We start from the raw sequence: 22,872 nt of genomic DNA on the forward strand, positions 1-22,872 counted from the left end.
CCTCTCTCTGCAACACTTTCTGGAGTCCTGTTGTGCTGATAGGTAGGTGATTGTGTTCCTAGAATAATGTCTAGTTGGCACTTCTTAATGTGGGTTTTTCAGATTCATCTCAAATGAGTACACTTAAAGCCATATTGATTTCAGCGTGCTTTGACCTTGACCTTTTTTCCTTATTGTTAATGTGGATGTAGCTATTGGAGGTAGCTATTAAGTTTAAGTATTACAGATCGACTGAAATCCATCCAAATTTAATTGCTCATTGCAATTAAACACTTCCTACTTTTAGTTACTTTAGAGACATCAGAGACTGTGAGGCAGTAGTGCTGGTATGGATGCATTTTTAGTTATCATGACTAAGTATTATACATTGTATCCTTATACAATTTACAGAGTTATGTTGTACCTTGAACTTTTTCGTTGTGAACAAGAGAAAAAAGTGCTTTGCTGAGGAGGCTGGCTGAAAGAGGGACATGAAGGATGGTGGTGCCCCTGTGGTGGTGGTGCTGTACCGCAGCAGGTCCTTCTACTGAGCTAAGCGCGGGTGCCATTTCTCAGGGGTAATTAGTGCCTAAAGTTGCCTTGAGCACGTGGCCCTCAAAAGTGGCTGGAAATCATGTTCCTTACAGACGAGGTGGAGGGAAAATGCTGAGTGTCAGCAGTGACATCGTGGAGAAAAGGAGCTTGTTTGGCCCAGGCATCAGCTGTAACTAGAAATGTCATTAAATAATGTTTGTGCTCTACAGAGAACGAAAGCCCTGGCAGTCTCGCTTGGCACCTGTGCTGACTTGGAGGAGAGCAGTGGGGTGGGTTGCAGGAGACCTTGGCAGCAGCGCTCTGAATGTGCTTTTTGCTGGTAGATGTGGAGCTGCAGCGGGAGCCTCCACTGCGGAGGACATGCCCACCTTCAGTGTCTGTTTTCAGGGTCCATGTTGCCTCCTGGATGGGTGGCTCCATCCTTGCCTGGGTTACAGCCTGGCTGGCACCCTGTGGGGGATGCTCACACTTACAGCGCGTGAACCAGCTCGAGGAAACTCCCAGTTCACCTGCTGCTGTTTCAGGCCAGAAGATCCCAAACCTGGTGGTTTTAATATGAAGCAGCTGCTTTCTCTGACCTGACGAAGATGCTCTTCCGCACAGGTAGGCTCCTGGATGTATGCCTTTCCCTTCGCATTTTACTTTGGGACTGGTTTTTCTCAGAAAGATAGAGCATTTCCTGCTTGCACATCTGTCTGGCACCCACAGGCAATGAAGATGGAAGTGCATTGGTGGGCTTTTCCAAAAAGTGTTCTTGTAGGGCTGCTGGGAGTTTGGAGTTACAGCCACAAGTTATTGCATGTGACCACTTTGACTTATGGTATAGAAACACCTTTTGTACCTTCTAAACTTGTTTATTTTGGTGCAACATTCTCCTTGTTTCCTAAGAGCTCCAAAACTTTGTTCTTGGATGAACCTCCCTATTTCCCAACTGGCTTTCAGCAAGTTCCAGACCTGGTCATAATTAGCGCTGTGTTAACATGTAGTATTATGTGAAGAACTGATGGAAAGCAAAATTTGTCATTGGAAAACCCCTCATGTACTGATGTTTTTTATGTGAGCATCCAAACTGGGACAAAGTAGTTTTCTTTCATGGATTAGAGCTGCAGAAAAAAAATTAGAGATGCCAAAACCTACATGTGAGGAGCTGTGGGTCACTCTGGGATGGTACCACCCGAGGCCATTGCATCCTTGCTCTGTGCCATGAACTTTTGCTTTTTAGCTGGACCAGGGCTCCTCGGTGTTACCCCTGTGACAGTGGCTCTGGTGTGGCCTCGCTTCTCCATGATCTGTAGTGACATCCCTGCTGGAGTGTGTGACCCCTGTGAGCCCCGTGCCAGGTCTCTGCTCCCAGAAGGAGCTGCCAGCACAGAAGTTTATAGAATGATAGTGGCAGGAAACTTGGCAGCTGATAACAGAGCAGCTGTATTTGTTGTTTCTAACTGGTGGAACACAAAGCAGAATTAATTTAAGCTACTATGCAGGTTACTACAACTTTTAGAGCTAGGGAGACTATATAAATATATTGCTACCAACATTCTAGGTAATATTTTAGTATGCAGTTTTGGCTGACCCGACTAATTTTATTTGGAGAACAATACAGGAAAAATATAAGGAATAACACGTCATGTCAGGCAGCCCATCAGTAATCACAGAGGCTCCGTGCTTGTCACCCATTCCTTGTTGTTGCTGCTGATGGTGAGAATAACTCTGAAACTGCGAGCGTGGCACAAGAGCCATTTCACAGGGTGAACTGCATCTGCCAGCTGGTCTGAGCCCTGGGTTTCAGCTGGACAAACTGGTACTGCTCTAGTTGGAGCGACTGAAGTTTCAGAAGGCACAGCATCCCCAGGAGCAAAGCCTGGCTCTGCCAGGAGGCACTGCCCACCCGGGTCCCCGTAGGATGGTTTTCCTTGGTGCTGCTAGCAGCGGTGTCACCGCAGCCCTGCTCTGCCCAGCAGTGTCTCACGGAGCTCCCCGTTCAGGCACAAGTCTGCTTGCAGCCTTTCTGAAGCTGGAATGTGCTAAACATGTCCATATGCTGCTTAACACCTGTGTTTTTTGCTCTACATGTCTTCAGCTTATTAGGGCTGCCTTCATTAGCCTGGCTAAACGAGTTGCCTGTAGAGATGCAACAGTCTCTGCGTTTCTGCCTTCAGCTGAACAGCTGATGGTTGGGCAGCAGTTTGATATGTCACCTTGCTCCTTCCTGAGCTGTGGGGTGGCCCCAGCCACTGGACATGGGCAGTGTGGCGCTGAGGTGATGCGGGAGAAGCGGTAACTACTGGGGATGCAAGCACAGGTTGGGAACTAGAAAACCCTCTTTGATGAAGGGGTCTTCACTGCCCAGTGTGCCGTGAGCTCGCCAGAGCACCTGCTCAGCTGAGTTCAGTTTGGGGAGCTTCAGGTTCTGTTTTTCTTAGTTTGAGCTTCGCGGTTTCAAGCAGTTCTCTCCAAACCCGGGAGCCAGGACCTTCGTTGCACTAGTGCGGTGGCTCGAATTTCCTTGTTGCAGCATGACTCCAGGTGATTCAGAAGTAGGAAGCAAATTGTTTTTGCCCATCTATTTTTGCCCTCTGCTTTGCCCAGCCTGAGGCATCTGAGGGACCTTGTTCTTGGGAATATTCCCATCCTGTGACAGGGGAAAGTTTCACTGCTTATTCTTTTGATTCCTTCAGCTGCTCTAGGACGGGTGATAATATTAGACCAGAAAGCAACCTCATCAGAGCTCCCCTGCAGAAATCCTTGAAATAACTGAAAAAAAGAGTTGCTAGAAAATACTTTGTAGCATGGCCACTGCTTTTGGTACTGTGGCAACACCAGGATGAATCTGTGCTGTGGTAATTTAAGGGATGGTGTCAAAAGTCTGGAAAACGGTACAGGTGTAATGGGAGCATAAACTTCCCCCCCTTCAGACCTGCTTTTGACTCCCCTTTGGCTTCAGCGTCCTCCTCTGTGACTTGGTGAATACATTTGGCAGCGGCTGGAGTTCGAGTTACAGGCACAGAAGGCAGAACGAAATGTCACTGAAGCACAGGTGTGCTCTGGGAGGAAAATCCAAGCCTGCTGTACTTAATGCAATGAGATAGTTTGAGGATTACTTCTTCCTAAACGGCCCAATGCAAGTGATAACTTTTCTGGAGTGCAGCGAGGAGGATGCGGTGTCCAAGTCAGTTCTGCAGTGTTTTCACGTCTCCCTCAACCTTACACGTACCGTTTGTTATTAGTTGGTAGCAGGGTGTCAGGCTGTGTCTGGGAACACTTCCAGCAGCATCTGAAGGCGTGCAGGCTGTGGAGCGAGCAGGGGAGCCGAGTGTGCCGAACAGGAGAGGGCACTGGCACTCCAGCAGCTGCGCTGGGTGCCGGCGGGCTGGGTACCGCACCCCAGCGCGCACCGCTCAGCTGCTTCTGACGGGAGACAGGAGCCTATGAGGAGCGAGCGAGCTGTGTTAATTGTCTGCCTCTCGCTGGAGGTAGGGACGCTAAAGGGTTGGGGCTGCATTGCTGTGCACACGCTTGTGCCGGGTGGGAACCTGCCCCTTTCCATTTCACACGGGCAAGTTCGTCTGCTGGTGTCCGGTACAGCTCGTGTGTGTGGTGCTGGCTTTGAACACTAATTTTGTGTACTTTTTTTGCACCTGCTTTAGGTATTCAATACAAAAACTGAGGTGACATTCATGTTGCCCGAGGGAAGCTCAGGTTGTCGCAGTCTCTCCTGCAGCTGTAGAAGTGTGGACCCTCCACCCTGAGAGCCAGCGTGCGCCGCCTCTCCTCCTGCCTCTGCCTCTCAGCCGTCAAACTATGAAATGCCAAATTTCTCTCCTGCTTCGCATCACTAACGGTGTGCTGCAGTGCAATTAGCAAGTGGCCCCTAACCAGTGAGGGAGGAGCTGGGTCAGCCTCCATCCCTTCAGCCACCATCTCACCGTCTCCGAAGGTGATGCTGGTGAAGGGCTCCCTGTTCCAAGTCAAAATGCTGGGTACAAAACTCTTTTTCTGAATTTCCATCCTTTTGTTTTAATCTTTTTGCTTTGCAAATGTAAAAGCTCTATTGTGTCAGAAAGAACCAAGTTCTGTTTGTTTTCAACTCTACTTTGGGTCTAATTAAGACTTATTAAAGCTCTTGTGAAGCTGTTGGCATAATTACAGGCTGGGAGTGCCTGCCTGCCGGATCTGAATCCAGCCCCAGGCTTCCTGGTCCTGTCGGAGTGTGGCGGAGGGAAGGGGGACGAGGCAGGTGTGGCAGCAGCCCCCCGCTTCTCTGCCTGGTCCCCTGGCAATCTGTGCTCCACAGGGAGGTTTGTGAAAGGCAAAGCAGAAGGGGCCTGACTGCAACGGAAGGGAACGTATTTAAAACATGAAAAGTAGGAAGGCAAAACGTTTTATTTGCATTGTTCACCAGGTTCTGTTATTTATTACATTGCCGCGCTAGTGTGTCGGTTTATAACTCGCAAAGAAAGCATTGTGCTTCTGGAGGGTGGCTCTGTGCTGCTGCAAGCCTGACTTTTAAATATGGGCTCTTGACGTGAGACATTGTTTGGCTTTTTCAGTGCTGCTTAGGTTAAACGATGAATTTGTCAGGTTGGGTTTTGACATGGGTCCAGGAGAAAGGTGATTCACATCTGTGCTTCTTGCTGTCTCCCTGCTCTGCCTTCTGCTGAATTTTTCCTTACACCAGAGCTGTCTTCCCACTCTGAGCAGGTCAGTGGGAATTTCATCCTCCCCAATGACCTTTGCAGCATCACCTCATCCTCCCTAGGCTCATCTAAACCAGAAGGAACCTCCCAGGCAGCGAAGGCACGTTTGGGTCTTCTCCATTTGGGTCTCGCACGAGCGCGTTTAGGTGGTTGCTGCATTTCAGTGTGGCTCTTGAAGGGCTCTGGGGCTGCTGGTATTTCTACAGGGTGGTCGGTATCTTCAGCAATCTGCACTCACACACAACTTGGTGTAAGGCAAGTGTAACAGGTTAGGAAAGATTTTCCTGCATTTTTTTTCAACTACTTTTTACAGAAATAAAGGTGCTTAGTCTGTAAGTACGTGGTGGCTTCCTCTGTTCGGGAGAACAGAAGATGGGTGTGTAAGTTGTTTGGTTCCTTGTTGCTGCTCGGCACGTTTGTGGGAACGTTGTCTCCAGGAGCAGTCATCTTCTGCTGCAGCAGCTGCTGCCCACCGTGTCTCTCTAGTTATCTTGCATGAATCTTTTTCCACTCATGATAAAGGCAAGATTTTTAGCCTGTCATAAACAGGTCATAGAGCCTATACCTTCCAATACTTCCCACAGGCAAATGTTTGCACATATGTAAATATTTTATTCATTTGTGTGCAGGACCTTGTTCAGGTCCAGTTGTACCTGTCTGCATAGGCTTTTTAATGAGGGTTTGCCTGGAAACCCACCTCAAAGCGGTCCAGATTGTGTTCCTCTGAACCAGGTGAACCCTTAAAAAGCCTGGAAAAAATAAGGACATAAGATGTTTTTCTACGAGGATGCATAAATATTCAAATGTTAAACTGAAAGGGCTCTCATCTCATCCCACAAGCCGTTTAAGAGCATTGCTCACTCAGCCACAGGAGGATTTTAGGAGTTTAAAAAAACTGCCACAAAACATCTGCCGTCTGCAAAGCATCTTGCAGGCATTCTGTGGTGTGTCCCTGAAGGATTTATTCCTCCAGCTGGCTGATGCGCAGCACGGCCTCCTTCCTTTGCCTGGGCGGCACTCCGCAGTCTGGGAAAGCCTTGTGCAAACTAAGTGGGGAGCGAAGTTTTGGAATCGCAGCGGGAGACTGGGTCTCTAGTTGTAATTTTGTCAGGCTCTGGTTACGTGAACGGACAGCAAAAGGAAGAGAGGGGGGAAAAAGAAACGACACCGATGGAATTGCTTAGGGTTTATGAGTGCTGAGACCTTTAGAAAAAATAGTTCCTTCTCCTGGAGTAGGTGCTGGTGCTTGATTAATGCCTCGCTTCCTTGATAAATACCTGCTGTGTGTTTTGGGAAGCTGCAGCAGCTGGACCTCCTGATCTTGGCCTTACCCAGCTCCACTGCTCGCCCACCTATGCCTGGTCTGTGTGGCCGTGCTGCTCTGAGCCTTCCCAGCGCTGGGCCCCCCCAGGTCACTACGTGTTGTACAGCCCAGCTTTCGAAGGCTTGCAAGTAAGGAAAGGGGTTAGAAAAATAAGGAAAGATGCTTATTACTTAGATACTGACACATTGCAGAAGATAGAGCTGTCCCAGGGCAGTACTTTCTTACTTTTAAAGGCAAATTTATTGCCTTCCGTGAGCTTATTTTCCTGGCTGTTCTCAGGCAGGAAGGGAAGTGTCTGGGGGCACCAGATACGAAGCAGGACCCCAATAAAGGCAGTTTGGGGAGGCTGAGAAAGGGGTATATGGGGAGGTACTAAAATGACCAGAGGGAAATGCAGTGAGGTGGAAGAGTGAGGGAGGAGCTGGGAACAGCAATGTGTTATTTTAAACTGCCTTAAAATGCCAGCATCCCCACTGGAAGCAAAACACCACTGGTGCTGTCTTTCTGAGGATCTGAAGCTCATGGCATGGACTTCAGGCTGTGAGGAAAATCAGGGACCTTCATCTTTGGCCAAGCAGATGTCCAGGGATGCCCAGGGTGCAGATCTAACACATGTATGTGATTCCCTATATAGCTTACTGTAAAATTGTGGATTTTTTTGGCCCAAATGGGATGAAAGGTGATGAATGCATTGTATGACTTCCTGGTGGTCTCCTTGTCTCAGCATGTGTTGGTGAAGGGACATTTTTGTCTATCCATGTGGCCCTTGCCTGCAAGGGGGGCCATGGCTGGGTATCGAAATAGTAATTCGCTAAATCTGGAGCAGCTCTGCTGGTGGCCTTTGCTTGGAGTGAGACTCCTTTTCAGGGAAGGCATCAGTGCTGGCAATGGTGTCTGGGAAGATACTTGAGATATGTTTGTCTTGTGGGCTGCTCTATTTGAGCCCTCTCTGCCGGTGACTCGTTTAGCTTCCACATGGCAGCCAGAGCACACCCCGAGCTGCTGTGGGGACCCACCTTGCCCTGTGTTGGGGTGCTTGGCCGTGGCCTCGGCCCAGTACAAATCCCCAGGACGCAGTGCTTGGGTGTTTTCAGCCAGCAGCTTCGTGCTGGGCGGCAATCGTCACAGCAACAGTGGGTTTGTCGATGCAGCGTGCGTTTTCACCGGTGTGTGACTCTGCCCTGGCCGCCCGCGTGTGCTGCCCGGGGCGGTGGTGTGAGCATGGCTCACCCGCTCCTCCTCCAGCTCCCACTGGTTCCCTTCCTTTGCTATTACTCATCTCTGGCGTGATTGCCTGCCTGTCTGGAGGCATTTCCTGAAGCCCTCCTTCCCTTTAATTTCTGCGCCTCTAGCGTAGGCGGCATCATGTGTACGGCTATTTCTTGCCAATTTGCACTGGTTCAGCTTGCAAAACCAGTGTGCTGTGTTTGTTGTCTTGCGTTCACCTGGCAGTTGTTGCCTGTGCGGGGCTAATGAGAGCTCTGGGAAATGGTTTTGTAAAGCTGCTGCCCTGTCCTTCAGATCCCTGCCCTCAAGGTCTGCTGCTTCTAAGACAAGGTAGAGAAGGATGAAGTGTGTGCAAGTGGGAAGATTTAAATAAGGTTACATAATGGTTTAGAAACTCTTCCTACTTCTGGCATCCATCAGCCAAGGATGTGTCAAAGGAAGACCTACTAATCTACGTACCTGTACCCACCCCCTCTCTCCATCCCTGTCCTGCCACTCCTTGCCCGTTGGTCCCTTCCACAGTGCGTTGCCTTGCAGGTAACACTTTGACTTGCGGCTCAAACCCTCAGCTGCATTGCTCAATGCTCCTAATATTAATACTCTGAAAAACACAGTTCATGGTGGGTTCATGTAAACCTACTCTTTCTTCAGAGCTGCTTGAACCCAGTTTGGACACTTTTAGAATCTGTTGCCTCTGGCCTCTAACCCCATCTCCTCCAGGGCTGCTTGCCCCACAGAGATGGAGGCAGAAGTGATGGAGATGGTCCCAGTGGGTTGTCACTCATCATGCTGTCTGGGAGGTGTGACTGGATGGACCAAGGGTTGCTCACGCAGGATGTAAATAACCCAAAAGGGCTGTTGTGGCCTCATATGGAGCAAGCAGGGAGTAGTGAGTGAGACGTGGCTTGGGCATGCCGTGGTGGAGCATCAGAAACAGCTTCAGGCTCCCTAGAGGAGCTGCTGACATGGGGAGAAGAGGAATTTCAGGATTCTGGCAATGTGTAAGGAGGTGGCAGAGCTCCAGATGGGATTCTCCATATTATGAGCTGGTGCAGACTTTGAACCTGTGTGGCTTTTACAGCAGAAGTAGGTTTTCATGTCTGTCTGCTGTCCCAGCAACACCCTTGCTGCGCCATGGGAGCATCTGACTGCGATCTGCCGCACCAAAAGCCTGCCCGAGCCCCGCAGCAAGATTAATGCTTGTGGGATTTTCCTGGTGGGACTTTGTGGTATTTACCAGAAGTCCCTTGAAGGCAGAAATTATTGCATTAGAAGATTAAGGCATCACTAATCATGTTTTTTGTCTCCCAACCCCTACACCTTTTCTTCTCGCAGGCTGGCTTGGTATTACTGACGAGATCTTTTTAATTTTTCTGCATTCAGAAGAATAAGTTTATTGTAGTCTTTTCTATGACTGTACCATCCTCAGGTGAGAGGGAACCTCGAGGAAAATTTTAGGCAGCCAAGTGGGATTGCTTATTACTTTGAACACAGACACATTTTGACCTCTTGTCTTCTAGGTTCCTTCAGAGCGGTGTATTTAATTTATGGTTCTTCATAAAGTAATGGAAATAATTGTAAAAAATAATTATTTCAATGATGTTGTCATCATCCAAAGATCCTGCCTTGGTATGAGGGAGGCAATGTGGGACAGAGGGGAGTTGCAGGTATACTAGTTTCTCCTGATGTGGTGGCACTTGCTGTTGGGATTGAGGGGTTCACCTGAGCGTGGTGCTCCATGTTGATTCCCAGCTATGGTCTGGCCCCAGAAGTAGTGTCGTTGAAAATTAGGTTAAGTGCCCATTTGGGAAATTTTCGGAAAATATGTCCCAACTTTTGAAGTAGAAAAAAATTAATCAAGGAAGAAAGAGATGCTAGGATAGAAACGGTAAATTTTCTAATTTGCTTTGGTTGTTGAGGCTGGCTGTACTGTGGGCCATGGGTACGGCAGAGTCGTGCCCTCGCTCCTTGGTCCTTTATTCATTTTCCATCCCTTTCTTCTGGGCTGTGTCAAGGAAGGACAGGCAGTTGTGCCTTGTACTACAGAGTGCAAAACATTTCTTAATTTATGTGCTAATTAATCTGCCAGAACAGCTTGATTGTTAGGAGTTTGGTCTCCTGGCAAGCCTGTCTCTGCAGACAGTGATCCTTCCCTTTCGTTTTAACTAGAGCAAGGAGTGCCAGGCTGGAGCCGGGGGGTTCAGGATGCGGTATGGGCGAGTACTATGGAGGCTGCAGTGGCTTCGGAAATACCTGCCTCCCCTTTTAATGGATGTTGTATTTTAGAAAGTTTTAGTTAATGTCATTCTGAAGTTTATTTCCATTTTGTTTTTTATACGAAGAAGCTATAAAGCTCCTGGTTGGGTTCTTAATTTTGCTGGCTAGGAAAAAAGGTGAATGGGCTGCTCGTCTCCTGCGGGGATGCTTTTGGGGCTGCTCAGCATGCAGTGCCTGGCAGCCTGACCTACCTACAGCTGTGACTCATCTGCTGTAGGGGCAGGTGAGGATATCAGATGTGCTTCTGCAGCCTCCTGAGCTGTATCCACACCCTGCGATGCTGCATGCATTGCATGCAAGACATGCTTTTGCCAGCGTGTCCTGGGGCCACTTGGGTGTCCTTTGTTTCTTTGCTGCTTGCTGCTGCTGCCCCGGCCTGAGCACTATGCCTTGCCAGAACCGCTGTTAATAAGGGAGAGGTGAAGCTCTGAGGCGCTTGCGGGGCCGGGGCAGCTGTGGCAGCCTTGGGTTGGGTGTAGAAGTCTTTGCCCTGGCCTCTGCACAGGGACGGGGGGCCTGGCTGGCAGCTCGTGCAGGGGGCTGGGGGCTGCCCCATGCTGCACCCAGCCAGAGGAGCCCAGCCCGGCTGTGTTGCCGGCTGGCAGCTCGCACACCCATCACCCAGGTTATTGCAAAACTAGTTATAACTGCGTGAAAATGAATGGCTAGTCTTCCTGTGCTTTTCCTTAACTCCTTTTTTCCTACATGGCTGTAAAGCACAAGCTAATTGTAAGTAAATTCATATAAAATTAAAGTCTTGTAGTGAAGCTTTTCCTGAGGAAGCCACTTTTGTCTTGAGTGGGAGAATAGCAATGGCCAGTTCGAAGGCTGGACTTGGGCTGCTCAGGGTTAACTCGCTGCACTGCCACAGGCTCCTCTCCTGCCCCCAGGGGTGACTGAACTGTGGGCTTTTGATGGAAATCCTAGAGACCTGAGTGCCCAAATCCCTCAGATAAAGGAACTACCTGTATTCCCATATGTGCTTCAGTTGCTTGTCTGTAAAATGGGTGAAAACGCAGCATTTGGCACTCAGGTGTGAAGAACACAGGAACGATAGGAGGTGTCTGTGTCTGGTGTTTGCAGGGTCTTTCCTCTCCCTTACATCTGGCCCCTCTTGGCTGGACCAGTCACCCCTGGGAAGGTGTCAGTGTACAGCTAACGTCTGAGCACGCTTTGTTATTGAGGAGCTGTGCTGGTGGTGCCAAGCTTGTGGCGTTTGAGTTGCGGGTGGGGAATGTCACCCTGGCCGGTGGAAGAGCAGGCTCCCGCTGCCGGGAAAGTCATGGTTTGCCTGTCCCTGCCCTTGGCACCTGCTTGGCTCCAGCATCCTCACGTACTCCTGCTGCATCGGCACTGCTGGCCATGCTGTGAGCTGATTCAACCTAAAAAAGGTTGAATGCGGAAGGTGGTGATTTCTTGGTGGACAGCTCTGTTCAGGTATGGTGCTGAGCAAGGGGAGCGGCAGTGGGTGGGAAGAGCTACTGCGAAGCCACATCTGTGATGCTAAGCTGAGTTTGTGGGGCTGGAAGGTGGGGAGAGGGAGTTTTCCCCCTTTTCAGGCTGATAACAAACAGAAAGCATTAAAGTGCCACTTTTTTATTTCTTGAATGTTTCAACAGAGGCATGCCTGATTGCATCAGCCCACATCGCCTGCTGCATCACTAAAGATACACCAAGGAGGCACAGTGCTCCTTGAAATTTGCAGTTTTAGAAACGTCTTTCTCTCTACAGTTCCTCTTTTGATGAGTAATATTTCTTTAGTTTACAATATTTTCATATTTCTTAGTAATTTTGAAAAAGCAAGGCTTGTTGAGGGAGGTCATGTGTGCAGAGGTGTGGGCTGCATGTGAGAAAGCTGATTCTGCAATAATGCTGGGTCGGTGTGTAACTGTCCAAAAGTTCAGAAGGAAACCAAAATGACATCGCAGTCTCATGTATTTCAAATTGTCCCCATAAAATTGCTGGTTAATGTGCTTAATCAATTCAGGAACCAGACTTCTGCTGTGTTCCTTACTTTCCAGCTGGGAAGGTGGCAGAAATTTGGGAAGACTGTTTCTAATTCCATGTGTTCTGTGTATGGGTTTATTTTTTATGTGAAGAGGGTGGAAAATTTGCCTAGTCTAACAAACCCAAATAATCAAAAATAAAATTTGTAGGGCAGCGTGAGCACAGGACGGGTCTTGATTTATGAGCTTTTGTGTAAACGGAGAATGAGGGTCCTTAGGCTAAGCCTAGCACCGATGTTAGGATGTCTGGATTAATCCGTCGTGTGGGCTGGAGTCAGGCTTGCTGGCTTTGGTTTCCTCATCTGGAATAAGAGAAATGTTTAGAGTTTGGAGCATATGCATAAAGCTAAATCAAAATGATAAAGCATTGCATTCCAGACTGAGGGAATCTGCACAAGAATAACTGTTCCAGAATAACTTATCACATAGACAAACTAAGGAAAAAAAAAGAAAAAAAGAAAAACCTCCCAAAAATCTCCCCCAACCTATGTTAACCAGGAAAATGAAGGAGGTATAGAGCTCTGGGTGACAAGCAGAGCTCCTGCAAACACATGAATCACAGATCACAATAGGCTGCTAAAAGAGCTACAGAAATCATAGCGCAGTTTTGGTAATGGCACATCATGATCCCATCTATATGTGCATATACTATATTTATACTACACACATGTATATATTCCAATTATCTATCTCTCTAAAAATCCTACTTACTGCTGTATGCTTTCATTAAGAAGAACTCTGACTTGTAATTTTTAGTAAAATAATACGATAGGAATGTAATTTGTCAAAGAAGCACTGCTGAATTTATGACGAGAACAGGGAGATAATGGGATTTCTGAGGCTGTGCGAATGCTCTTCGCAGTGATTTGAGAGGGCAGAATATGGGGGAACTTAACTGAAAATGGGTTCTCTTTTTTTCTGAGGTTGTTTTTAACCTAGTCTATTTGCAACTTTTATGGATGCACACAGATTTTTGTACGAATACTGGATTTTTTTAGATCATTTATTGTGACGAGTAGTTTTTGCTTGAAAAAGATCTGATGCTGAAGACCTCCATTATTAACAGTCTGTTCTTTCGCAGTGCCAGCCTTTATTTCTTTTTAGTCAGAGCTTTCTATCAAATTCCAAACTTGAATTGGAACTGCTGTTCTGACACGTGAAACATTGCCTCATCACTCTGGAGGTTTGTCACATTTATTTTCTTTCTTTTAATTAGACCATGTGTAGAGTCCCCCCAGCTAACGCCTGCGCGGGTTTCGATGTCAGCACTCATGGTAGCTTGGAAAGCGCGACAGACACGTGACTGGAGAGAGTGGCTCGTTTGTGTGTAATTAGGCATAAAGGCTTGATGAGTCCCCGCCGTGCTCGTGCACGATAACCTGACCTCAGCAGACTTGCTAATGAGCAGAAATAAGTATTTCTGCCTTCAGCCCAGGGCGGCGTTAGGATCTGCCCCTTTTGCAGCTGCAGGGTGAGGTGGGGGAGTCCCGGGTGATACGGCAGCGGGGAGGGGGTCTGGGGAGGGGGTCTGTACTGCTGCTGGGTTTGCTGAGGCTTGCGGGGGCGTCAACTCTTGGGCAAACTGCGTGGTCCCTGGGAGAAGCTGCGAAGCTGCTGGGTGCTGTGTGACTGGAGCCGGGTGGCACCGACGCCCCGCCAGCGAGCAAGGCTGAATTCGGCTGCATTTCGTCGGAGCCTGAGCTGAGGTTGCGTGCACCTATGTGCTCATGTGCGTGACTGATGCGCCTTGTCTGGGGCTGCGTTACTGTCAGTGCTGATGGAGTTTGCACCGTGCCAGCTCTGTAACTGCGTCCCCTGTGCAGGGAGTCTCAGGCTTGCTGTCACCTCGCTACCTTGGCTAAAGCCATCTACAGTGACCCAGTAGTGTTTTCTACTGCTACAGGAAGATTCTGTCTTTTTTTTTTTTTGGCCCTTTTCCAGAGGGCTCAGAGCTCAGTTACTTTGCTTGATGTTTTTCAGTTGGAGGCAGTGTCCTGTATATAAACTGTCATTTTTTTTAATCCTTTGCATGCCTCAATGGTCTCAGTGGGAAGGTACAGCAACAGCCTTAAAATGTCATCGCGTTGTTCATGCGTCCCCTTAGAGGAATAAACCCCAAAAGACCTCAGCCATCCTTGGTGCACGTGCCTGCAGCAGGCAGTCAGAGCAGTCAGCTCCGCAGGTACTTGCCATGAAGCATCCTTTTCTTTTATTCATTTGGAAGTTTTCCCAATGCCATTAACCTCATTTTCAGTACTGTTAAGGGACACCATTGGCCATGGGTCAGAGATGGGGCAGCTGGGGAAAGCATTTAAGCAGGGCTGGGAGGGGTTTCTCACCTACATGACCTCCAGTGCTTGCCTCGCTCAGGTGTCCAAGCCAGAAGTTGCCACTTTGCACACCCAGACACCACCTGCACCTTCTGCTTTGGGCTCCTAACTTCAGCCTGAGCCCATTTTCTCAGCACATCAGCCATGCTTCTTGCTGAGCCAAGCACATCCCAGGGCTGTGCTTCCAGTGACTGCTTGCCCTCTGCTTTAAAATATTTACTTCGTTTACTGCTTCTGCAAAGCATCAGTTTCAGCTGGGCTAGGAGCTGCACCCTATCTCAGTTTCTTCCTCTCGGAGGTGGCTGCAGCCTGTGGCTGGCTTATCCCTGCCACCTCTTGGGAAAACGGCACAGCCGGAGCTGTGGAAGCCTCTTAGGGTCTGGCAACTTTTCCAGAGCCGATACAACCTCAGAGTCTTGTCTGAATCCTTCATACATTTTCAAGACTATCCTTGAAATATGGTCACCAGAGCTGCTCGCAGCATTTAGCAAATGGTATCTTGGATACTAGATGCCAAAATAACACAATTTTCCTGCACTTGCTTGTTAATCTCCTATTTATGTTGCCCTGGACTGCTTCTCCCCTCTCAGTAACAGCATCACATGAGGAGTTCACGTGTGGCTGGTTCCGTACAAACCTCTCCATTTCCTTTTCTCAGTTGATGTTACCAAAAACTGTTGTCCACATCATTAGCATGACCTGTGTTCTTGTCCTTAGACAGGCAATGTGCCATTTGCATATCCAGAGCACTTTGCTCAAATAAGCTGATAGTACCCACCTTTCCAGATCTGTTCCCATCATTAATGTTGTTCCTGGCACCAAATGCTGCTGCGCACAATCTGGATCAGCAACGGCTCTGTGTATTTCCCAGATAATTGAGTAATGTACTGAGTAGGGTTGGATCAAGGACAGAAACTATTTGGCTTTGTGTTTGTTTATCACGTAGTACCTATCAGTTAACTAGTTTTAAAATAACTTGGGTGCCTTTATTTTGTGTAACATAGTATTAGACTGAAAAATCTACTGCTCATGGAAGTATGCTTCAGGCTCAGGTCTCTGCCAAAGTACTGATGCAAACAAAATACCTGGCTTATTTAACATTTTATTTTCCATGGTGGATGACGATAAGCAAATCAGCTGACCTTTAGTTTCCAGACACCCCATTTATTTCTAAGTATTGGCTTATACTGAGCTTTATCCACAGTCCCCAGATGTACCTTGTATTTTTTTGAATATATTAACAGCTGGCATGCGCTGCTCAGGGCTTTCCTCGGGCAACTTGGCTTCTCATGTTTGCTAAGAAGTAATACAAACCTGCTTGTTTAGGAGGTTGTTTAATGAGAGTTTTTTTGTAAAAAAGAAGGGATTCTGGCCAGAGGTCTGGGTCCCAGCACTGCTGTGAGGTACCCTATGAGTTAAAATACAACAGTCCTGCTGGGGACAGCTGGCAGCCTTAACCGGCCCTGGCTCTGCGGGTGCTTCTGGATGGGTGCAATTTGCCTGGCTTTGGCTCTGCTGGCCTGTGCTCGCCCTGACTGCCCCCTGCGCCCCGGTGTGCCTTGCCATGGGGAGAGCAGCAAGTGGCACCGACCGCGCTGGGGGTCCCTGCCCCGGGGGGTGGCCTGGCGGGGGCAGCGGGGGCTCCGGCCAGCCCTGCACCCGCGAGCTCATCCCGGCTCTATAAGAGGAGAAACCGCCTGGCTGCTCCTTGGGGTCACTGATGGGCACGACCGAGGTGGTGGCTGAAAGTTCTACTGCAAATCACCAGACCCAGGTTGCTCTGTAACTGGATTCCGATCTGAAATGAGGTTATTTCACATGTGGTCTGTTCTGTATTCACTTCAGCATTATTGCTTCTACAAATGGGATGGACTAAAGTGGCCTGATTTGGGGTTTCTATATCAATACTAACGAGCTTCTCTTTGCAGCTCCCTCAGTGAGAGCACAAATAATATTGCCTTTCCCTCTCCTCTGGGGCGTGCATGTCTCGGTTGCAGTGGTGGAGCAAGCCTCAGCGGGAGCCCAGCAAGCGGCTCGCCAGCTCCTGGGGCACTGCATTCAAGCAGCTTCTGCCTAAAAAATAAAGATCCCGTTGGCTGTAGATGCAACAGCATTGTTGCCCCCGGCTAAGACTGTAGCCATGCCTGGGCAGCGGCAAAGCCGCAGGCTGGGTCGCCGCGCTGGTACATAGTACTGTGCGTAGGCAGCGCTGCTGGCATAAAGCCCGGCCTCTCTGGCACCACAGCCCCCCGAGACAACAGGCAGACACTGCTTGTCCTCCGGGCATGGCCCAAATGCAGGGAATATTTAGCTGTACTTCTGCAGCACGTGCCGCTGCTCCTATCTCTGTAGCTGGTTGCTTCAAAGGAGAGCACACGATGTAGCTCGTGGGGTCTGCGGAGCAGTACCCCGCTCTTTCGGGAGGGATTTGGCTACCTGTCCCTGCTGGGCATCTTCCCCATGATGATGGTTCAGTATTGCCTTTGAACCACGCGGTACCTGCCAGGGCTGTCCTCTGGCATCTCTTACAGCCGTGTCCTCCAATGGAAGAGGCTTATTCCTGTCAGCAGAAAAACAAACCAGGAAGAATGAAACCAAGAGATCCCGGTGAGAAGGAAAAGGTGGGTTTTAGAGTCCTGCAGCTGTCGTAGAGCATGCTGTGGATGTGCCAGTCCCCTGTGATGCACAGCATACGTCGAGGCGGCTGTCTTTAAGGGTTTAACTGCAAATGATCTGCAAGGCTGTCTCCTTGTGTTCTTATCTCATCCCAGCTAATTACAGGATTTCCTTCAGGTTTTTCAGTAGTCTCCTGGGTAATGGCTTATTGCAGCAACGGTGTGGAGCTCTAGTTTGTAATAACAAGATCTATATAAATAATACTGATTCTGCTGCCTCTTGTAATGCTTCCTGCCTGGCAACACTCAAAAGCCTTTTGCAGACATTTATATCCTAGTATTTGGGGTAGGGAAGGACCTCCAGGTCCTGCACAAAGCATTGCAGTGAGCGGTGTGCTGGGCAGCCGCCTGTAAAAGCCATACCTTTGATTCATGGGCTTAAAAAAATTGAGGGTCTTTTTGCACCCAGATCGAGTCATTAAAATAATTGCTTTTTTTCAGTTGGTTGGTGTTTTCCTTTGTCATTCTGAGGTTTTAAAACAGATGCCAGATAGTATGAGACTAACTTAGGACAGCTGAAGATACTGGAGGGGAGCTTCAGCCTTGGAGAAGAGACAGAGAAGGCTGGGAGAATAGGGTTGTTATGGTATTTCACCATTATAACTTGAGGTGCAAAGAGGTGAAAGATGCTGTGACCCAGCAGACTGCAGTGCTGGGCTGAGGACAGGGGCTTTGGCTCAGAGCAGCATCCTTGGTGCCACAATACAGCTTTCTATAGGGTGCTGCCCTGCGCTGGGTGGATCTGTAGTCAGATCTGCCGGCACTGGGTAAGGCCCCCAGGTATCCAGGCTGAACGCAGGCAACAAACTCCCTGTGCTTGGTCAGGAGGAGGAGGATGAGCTGAGACCCTGGGACTGCATCCTGCCTCTCCCCATGGAGCTGGGCTGTGCCGTTACCTGGTGGGAAGGGTGATGCTGTGCTGAGTGTGCAGTAGAGCTGGTGGCGGAGCCCCACGGCACATGTGTCGCTAGCAAGAGAAAAGAGCAACAGCGATGAATGGAGTAAAGGTTTAATGGATTTCCTAGAACCATGCTTTGTAAGGGCCTGGTTGTCAGGATTTGCGCTGTAATGACATGGGTTTTCAAAGAAATGAGCACTGGGTTGTATAGCAACGGTTGCCACTTCACTTGGCTGACCTGCCATGCTCTCTCCTTTCAGGGTTACATTAAAATGAATATTGTACAGCCGAGAGTACGGCATAATTGGCTGGAGACAACGTATGTGCTGTGCTGTTCTGTACAATATTGATTGCTCCTTGTCCAAATATATGTATCTAAGCCCCGTCCATTAGGCGGCAGCCCCGCTGGGCGGATGCCAATCTTTTCACGCTGCAGTGGCTTTTGCTTTTTCTTGGCTGTGCTACAAACCCTGGCCGCGATCTGCCGGTGCAGCACGGTGCTCGGGGCACGCGGTCATGGGGGGTCGGGCCCTCATGGTGCCCCAGCTGCTGCCTTTGTGGGTGAATCTGCTTCGTCTGCATGGGGTCTTGCTCCTTCCGCTGGTGGCATCAAACTCGCGGTGATGTGTGGCGTTAGTGCCGGGTGCCGCGTGCTCTTCAGGGCTTGTGTGAGGCTGCAGCTAAATCCCAGAGGAAAACTCCGCTCTTTTTTTTTAGGCAGCTGAATTAAGGGGAAAGCCCATCGTGGTTGGCAGCCCAGCCAGCAGACATGCTAATGCAGAGATGAGTCCTAGAGGCTGGCAACAAGAGCAGGAGTGGCACAGATGCTGTCGGGGCACGTCTACATCACAGCGTGCTGCACAGCCACCTCACCCGGCCTGAGATGGTAAAACCAGTTGTGCAGCTGCCGGGCAGGGCTCAGGCTGGAGCTGTGTCACTGGGACGCTGTGGTGGCCTGTGTGCTGCCACCCAGCCAAGCACGGCCACATGCTGTCGGCTGCCCTCCTAAGCTCCCTGCTGAGCCCATGGCATTAACAGCAGAGCAGCTCATGCAGGCTCCTTGGTGGCCATGGAAGTACCCTATTCTGTTTGTGGTTTTTTTTTTTTTTTTTTTTCATTACCTTTTACCACTTACAGGGTCTGCATTTGTTGCAGAGCAGTGCTGCTTTTCCACCCGTGCAGAAGTGGTGCAAAAGAAGGAAGGTCTATGCTGCTTTTCTCCAGCCTAACTTAAATCCCTGCTGCTTACTCTGAAGGCTGAAACACGTTGCAGCCAGCCCTATTGCAAGCTTTCAGGTGGAGCACAGAGCACATTGCCAGCCCAGTACGCGCAGTGTGCACCAGCAGGCGTGCTGGGTGGATGTGGCCTGGGGCTGCTTGTGCTGCTGCAGGTCGGAGGGGCTCAGCTGCAGGGCCTGCTGTGCCTGGTGGCACTGGCCTTATGCTGTAATGCAAAGCCATTCGATGCTACATGCTGCAGCTGTATGGAACTGAGGCCATATATCCCTACATCTTATTATATGTATGTTCACATATATGAATGGGAATCATTCCTCTGCTAAATCTAAGTAAACAGTTTTTCTCCTGCAAACAATTAGTGCCCTACAAGATCCTGTAATAAATTAATCTTCTTTATCATCCAGTAAATTGGTTCCACAAAACCAGTGAGCAGTGAAATCTTCTGACCTATTGATTGATGTATAATGTTGTATTTGTGGATAGCAATTACAAAAACCACTGTGTGCATTGGTACTGCTGCTGAGTTTGTGCTATAGGGAGCTCTTTCAGGGTTAATGTCTTAGCCTGTGCGTTGTGCCTAAGAGTAGTGTAAAGGTCAGGGGGCGAAGGACCTCTTCTGTGGAGTTCAAGGGCAAACAGAGAAGGAAAAGATGCCTGCTGTTTTCCTGGCCCCACACCATCCATTTTAGATAGAGAAAAGCAATGTGCTGTGATGTGACAGACCTGCTAGAATCAACAGCTGAACCTCTAAATAACAGAAATGATGGAGAGGTTCAGTTGTTGGTTCATGCAGAGCTGTTGGTGGTGGTCATGGGTGTTGGGATGGGGCGCTGGGCTCATCTCACCTGGAGTTTGGCATTTATTCCGTGAGCTTGGGCGGGCCAGTGCCCTTGGGCTTGTGAGGTGCACATCTGGGGGGTGACTCAGCCCACCTCAGATGTTCCTCCCTCTGTAGTCTGAAGGATGCTGTGTGTGGGCTGTGGGTATTTAACACTTCACATTCATGTTTGATGTTTAGGTGGGATGCATCAATCCCCTGCCTGTGATCTGCTGATGTGAAAGGCTTAGGGAGAAACTGCTTGTTTTGGCTACGAATAATGCTTTGGGGCTACCCCAAATTCTAATGTTTTAATATAGTGGTTGGTAATAGCTGAAACTGCTCTAGCTACTCTTTCAAGAGACAGTGTGAGGAAGGAGAAAAATCAGCAAAAGGAACAGACGGAATGAAATATTCCTGTGGTATTTTTTCTGTTAAAAACCTACCAAAATTTGCAGTGGTATGTTGAGACAAAGGGGTGAGCCCTTGATGTGCGAGGGAATCAGCACAGAAAACTCCATTAATCCCTCCATATTGCATTGACCATTTATTCGCTCCCATCTTTTCCCTCGTTTCTGTGGTGCCGTGCGGTGCCGCGCCAGCCCCAGGGCTGCGGGAAGGGCGGGCGGCACGACTCCCAGCTCTTGATTTCACTTTAGATGTTTGAGACACACAAGTAACACATGCAGAGAAACCATCAGGATAAATGGAAATCTTGTCTTTCTGCTGGGGTCCTCCACAACACCAAAATGTTGGTGTTGTCCCACTTTTGGCTTGCTCCTTGGAGGAGCCAATACACCCTTAACCTCCATCTTCTGGCTCCTCGATCTTCCACTGCAAGATGCTGTTTTCTTGTGCCCCCTTTTCTTTGCTGCGTGCTGTGCATCAGGGAGCTCAGAGCTTGTCGAAGCTGCTGGTGGAGGAAGAGAAACAGCTCTCCAGCCTGGTTTTTCTCACCCCCTTTGCTATGGAGCAGACCTCGGCAGGGAAGCAGTGCCTTTCTGTGCTGCTCATACCACTGTTGCAGCAGGAGCAGAGTGCTCCTCTTTGGCTCCACGTCTGTCCTTTGGCTCGGGCTGGAGGGACTTTCCTTGAGGGGAGGTAGGGACAGCTCGTTCACCAGGCACATCCCAGCCCCAATCCCCCCTCTCCTTCCTTCCCCGGCACTGAGCCATTACATCTCTCCCCACCAGGAGGAGGACTGAGACCGACAAATCCTATGGACTGCAGCTGAGCATAAGTCTCAACTAGAAATAATGTCTGGGAAGGGTTTACCTGGGCTTCACCCGATCAAATTTGGAGTTTCGCTGGGGGTTAGGGTGCGCGCCTACCGTGTCTGCCTGCGAACTGGTGGTGGAGGACAAATGAAAAGCCTGATCGGTCCTGAAACTCTCTGCAGCTGGGGGGCTGAGGGCCCAGCACCCCCCCTGCAGCTGGCTGGGTGGGCAGCGGCGGGATAGGAGGCTGTGTGACCTTGTCAGAGGTGGAAGGTAGGGAAGAAAATATTTGCTTTTTGAAGTGGGGAAGAACAACAATTTTAATTCTTGCTTTCACACGGTAAGTAATGGATGGAGAAGGTCCTCAGGCACAACATTTTGTGGGTGTTGAGACAAGTCGCAACATGTAGAAACTTCTGCAGACTGTGGCCCAGTGCAAGGCTGAAAGGCCCAAAGGGGTTTGGGGAGCAGGTAAACCACCACCGCTGCGGGGCCGGTGCACTGTATCGCTGCCGAGATGGGCATGGCGCCGTGAGCCGAGCTTCCCAGGAGCTACCGAACGCCCCTCAAAGCAGGGTGGCAAGGGGAAAGGTAAGCTGGAAAATGTTAATTCCTTCGACTGTCGTGAGTTTTTGTTAAGGCTGTTTTTGGCTGAGGGTCTTAATTCACCACATTGCTCTGCAGAAGGAATCCTCACACACTGGAGTAATTTGTGTAGACAAAGTGCCTTCTCCCTAATGCTACCCAAGAACTTCCGCAAAAAAATAAGGCCTGGTTTTTAAAGGCTTACAATGCAGAGAGCACCAAATAGCAATTCAAATGAGACGTAAATGATGTAATCTAATGAGAAATTACAGAGAATGGAGCTGGACTCTTCAAAGCCGCACAGCCAAGGGCAAGGGGCTGTGAGCGGTTTGCAGCCAGTGAAATTCTGGCTAGACAGGAAAAATGTTCTCCCCGTGAGGGTGGTCAGACACTGCCACAGGGGCCCGGAGAGGTGGTGCAACCCCTGTCCTTGGAGACACTCAAAACTTAACCAGCCGCAGACCTGAGCAGCCTGAGCAGGGGTCGGGGTGGGGACCTGCCAGCCTCAGCTGTTCTCTGCTTCTGTGATTTACAGGGGCAAATTGTTATTATTAAGTTATCATTGTGCAGATCTATTTTTATAACAAAATAGCATGGCTTCATGAGCAGTGGTATCTCTGAGCATTCATTATTCAGAAAAAGTTTGTCTTCCAATTACACAAGATCATAAGAGGAAAAGTGACTGGTTTGTCAGAACTGCAGAGCTAAAATAAGCTGCAGCAAGCACATTTCCTTGGCATGGAGCTGGTGTCTCTAATTAGAAAAGCTCTGGAGAGTTAATCTACTTGGGTAGTGAGACCTATTCCTTCCTCCTGCAGCATACGGGATGGCTGGAGCTGAGCATCTCAGAAAAAGGCCTGGAGGCTGGGCTTCTGATAATATCCCTTACTGGGAGACTTTTTTAATATATGTGTGTATATATGTATATATGAATTTCTGAAACATGAGTTTTGCCGTGCTCCTGTCGAATGGCTGAACTGCAGCAGAGCTAGGAATTAACTTAAAGATATAAATTCTTTTACTTAAAAAAAGAAGGGCTGAAAGTC

General features: G+C 49.1%; 1 long non-coding RNA gene across 5 annotated transcripts in view; it reads left to right on the forward strand.

Moving 5' to 3' along the window:
* Positions 1 to 22,872, forward strand: part of LOC308062740 — a 67,464-nt gene continuing 44,592 nt past the window's right edge. For all 5 annotated transcript variants that reach the window (XR_013927661.1, XR_013927662.1, XR_013927663.1 and 2 more), the window contains exon 1: positions 1 to 22,872. This exon is cut by the window's right edge. This is a non-coding gene — a long non-coding RNA (uncharacterized lncRNA).

The sequence above is a fragment of the Falco punctatus genome, assembly GCF_963210335.1.
Source record: "Falco punctatus genome assembly, chromosome: 4".
Classification (NCBI taxonomy): Eukaryota; Metazoa; Chordata; class Aves; order Falconiformes; family Falconidae; genus Falco; species Falco punctatus.